The sequence below is a fragment of the Saccostrea cucullata genome, unplaced genomic scaffold (assembly GCF_032062105.1).
Source record: "Saccostrea cucullata isolate Sc308-1 unplaced genomic scaffold, CSIRO_AGI_Scuc_v1 ctg1575, whole genome shotgun sequence".
NCBI lineage: Eukaryota > Metazoa > Mollusca > Bivalvia > Ostreida > Ostreidae > Saccostrea > Saccostrea cuccullata.
The window spans coordinates 53,857-57,861 of NW_026925723.1; the positions used below are offsets into that span (position 1 = coordinate 53,857).

At 30.3% G+C, this 4,005-nt stretch overlaps 1 long non-coding RNA gene across 1 annotated transcript; it reads right to left on the bottom strand.

Moving 5' to 3' along the window:
• Positions 1 to 275: 275 nt before the first annotated feature.
• On the bottom strand, positions 276 to 1,110 carry LOC134269665 (uncharacterized). The gene is made up of 3 exons (XR_009992618.1): positions 1,021 to 1,110; positions 689 to 772; positions 276 to 465 (listed from the first exon to the last, which is right to left on the bottom strand). It is a non-coding gene; the product is annotated as an uncharacterized LOC134269665 (long non-coding RNA).
• Positions 1,111 to 4,005: the final 2,895 nt, after the last annotated feature.

Consider the following 4,005-nt stretch of genomic DNA (forward strand, 5'->3'; position numbering starts at 1 on the left):
TTAGTTATATTTCTAGGCATTTTGACGATATTGGAAATCATGATGACGATGCACGTCAAATCATTTTGATTATCACGCATCAATGCCCTTCAGATACAAAATATAACAATTATACAACTAAAATTTGAACTATTTATTATAAAATTTCATAAATATGGTTATTTCATGCACCAAATAAACACAAATAATAAACTGATCATCTGAAAAAACATAAGATTTGGATAAAGACATTGTAAAAATTTAAAAGAGACAGACACCTACATATATAGCATACATAAATATTTATATATTTTCAAGCAAATTAGTTTTACTGTTTGTAAATGATTTCTAATCAATCAAAGAAATAACTTCAGGAAACAGTCTCTCGTTGCACCCTTTCAGTTGTTGCTTTGTTTTCCTACCTCAGAGGAATATATTTACTGGTTGTTTTCTTCTTTGATCATTACAAATTCTTTTTCACAGGTCCTGCAATGAAGAATAGTCTTTATAATTTACTTAATTTACGTATTTAAGTTGCTTGATGGCAAAAGTAAAGTATATGAAAACAAAATTTACTTATACTGAAAGGAAACCAAGATATAAATTTAGTTAAATACTAGTAGCTATTTATGCAGTATTAAGAAGAAAATAACGGGTACCTTTAGTCGTTTAATACATACAATTAAAATGACTAAAAAATTACGTTTACCTTAGCAAACATGGCACAAGTGAATGAAATCATCATCAGTTCTGTTTTCTTCTTGTTTGGCTGTTTTCGTCAGAAATGGGTTAACTACAAACCATTGTGATTTTATTTTAAATGCCTTTAACATATACATGTATTATAAATAAAAAAAAATGGAATAATACGAATAATATTTGGTGAAGCAGGCCAGTATAGTAAGTGGAGAGTTAGTACATGTACATAAGGGACTAGTCGATTTGTATTTTCTTTTATAAAATAAAATGTTAAAAAATAACAAGTTCTATGTAAATCACCATTATACTGAAAATATAAGCTATCAGTACGTGTAATCCTACCTTATTTCTTCTATTCATGGTAACATCTTCGTGTACCTAATGTGGTTTTCATCTTGTCTATATTCGTAACAATGCATTGTATTTTGATTTGTTTGTCCATTCAGTAGTAGTTGAGAGTCCATGCCATACTGTGAGTTGTAAAAGAATAATACCTATGTAATAATCGTTGAATTTTAGACCAAGTTCGATTTGAGCTGTTTGCATTAATTGAATATGCAAAAATCTGCTTGAACACAATCAACCCACATCCTAACCTACATGTATCATAATAATGTGAAATACAACAATTATTGATGAAAAATATCGAGTACTTTGTTTATTACAATATTATTTCTCTGTAGAACATTTTTACGAGTTGATGGCATCAACTCAAGTTATGGTAATGGTAAGGGATTCCCCATGTATCGAAACTAATCACATTTTCGTTTGAGTATTTTGCATACAGATTCTTGTATAATATTGGTTTATTTACAATATTCATGATCTACAGAATAAGAATATGTTTCCTGATATGATTTGAAGTGTTTATAAACTTAAATGCTTATAATTTTATTTTTTGGAATTTGTGTCAATCCGCGAGAGAAAATAGTGCAAAGGGGCATGCAGTCAAAAATTGTGACATGTCGTGCAAACAAAGTTTTGATTTTTAAGTCACTTTTAAGTAACTTATTTTAAGTAATTTGAAAATAGATTTTGAGAGAAAATTTACACAATTAAATATTGTGCAAACCAGACTGACGTGTTAGTGGTATATAAATAAACTAATCCTTGCGCTGATCCAGTATGCTAGTGACCAGTGCAATTTTCCCGCGATAACTAGTGATGAAGTGTTTATATATAGAACACAACTTATGTTTGTAAACAAAGCGAGAAACACCTAGTTAAGATAGTCGAAGTAAATCATATATTAATCTGAAAGGGAAGAAATGAGCTATTCCAGTTGACAAAATATTTTTATGTAAATGCCATTATTTCTTGTGCAAACAATAAAAGAACTACTGTCTTCCACAATTTAGATCTGTGTCACAGCAAGCTTTAAATACAGTAAAGGTCACTTATAACATGCCTGTGATTCTTATCTTATTGTCTGCGCTACTCTGGACAGAGAGTTCCTTTACTATATCCAGCTGTGTCTTACTATCAGATGCTGGCAATGTGATACAGTGAATTTAAAGTACAGAAGACAGTAAAAAAAATAATAACCAAAAAAAAAACCATACAGAAAGATTAAATTGGGTGTTATTCATAAATAAAATGAGAAATGTTTGTTTATAAATGTTAATCAAGAGACTGAAAAAATCAAATAGATATTCAATAGTAAATAGATTATGTAAACGATTAATATACCATGCCATTGTGATAAAGTTTTAGTCTTCAGTCAAAAAGCCAAAAAAATTTAAAATATTAATCCTTCATGACTTTGTCAATGAAAGTCATGTAAATGAATTACAAAAGCGCTAAATTGAACGAAATGAAATATTACATGCGCAAATCAATTAACTGAAGTCAGGTAGATATATATTTCAAGAGTGTCTGAACCAAACGGAAAAAAAAACTCCATAAAATTAAAATGTTCATTTCAACTATAAAAGTCAAAAAGCGTTGAATTTTAAGAGCAGCTAAATCGGGAGAATTGTAGTATTTATTTTGCATATCAAAGACCATACAAGACAAGGAGTTGAATTTCACGAGTGGCTAAATAAAAAAAAATATCAAATATACAAGCAAATTTTGAAAGACGAGGAGCCGAATTTCAATAACCATATTAAACAAATCAAAATTTTGAATTTTGTAATATGCATATCAATGAAAATAGGGGATTTGAAATTTAAGAGTGGCTCAATCACGAGAAATAAAACATATTGATGTGCACTGAAAATGTTCAAATTATTTGTCTATTTCTGAAAATAGAGAAAATATTTGATGTGCATATTATTTTGCATATTAATAATTTTATACATATGCGCTCTTTGTAAGTTATAATTCCCTATTTTATTATTGTTGAAAGTTGGTCCTCTTAGTTTGAAACATTTGTGTGAAAAGCTGCTTTATTTATTTTTTTCATCAGAGCACATAACACATATAACCCAAATATGTATCAGTGACCTCAACTCATTTTAACAGTAAGTAGTTGATCCTTACATCGTGCGTTCGAATCCTAGTATGGGATGTGGCGACCGGTCCTTCAGATGAGAACGTATAAATCGAGGTCCTGTGTCGCAGTATGTGCTGGTACAAAAAAAAGATTCATCACTGATCAATGGCCGTAAAGTGCCGAGCATAGGGCAAAATATGCAGCTCTACATTGGCAAGTGGTGATGCCTAGTCATATGAGTAAAAATTCTCGAGAAGGATGTTAAACAACTTACAAACAATACCATCAACTCGTAGCAGTACTTTCAGTACTTTGATTTGAATAAGTTTTTTATAGAATTATTTGTCTAAAACAAGAAAACAACAAAACATGACTTACCATCACTTCGTGTTTTCCTGGGAGGAAAATGGCGACCGACGCTATTGTTTCTTCCCGCCAATAAATATAAACAAAATGACCAGTCACAAGTCAAAGTTGACCAGAGACTGGTAATGTTGAGGAAACAGATAGTCAAATTATGTATTGACTAACTGAACGGAAGAAAATGACTTCAAATCTGGTCAACGTGACAAATTTATGTTTTCAGTGTAATAACGGGGCGAAATTGGGTCCCATGGGGATTCTTAATAGACTGCTTGAAAACCTTGTCTCCAAAAACCTGAAAGATATTGTTAATAAATGCTTTTGCACTAGCATGTACAGATAAGGAAAAATATCAAATCTATTTTCAAAGTCACTATATTTTGTTTATCAATGATCTCACTTGCTAATTTTAATTTTTTATGTAGTTGTTTTTGTCATTCCGTGGATCATTGCAGTTTTGTATCAAACTCCAAGTTACCATTCAGGTCCTTAGACCACTATTTGTTTTTATGTTAATAAAAAAGAAG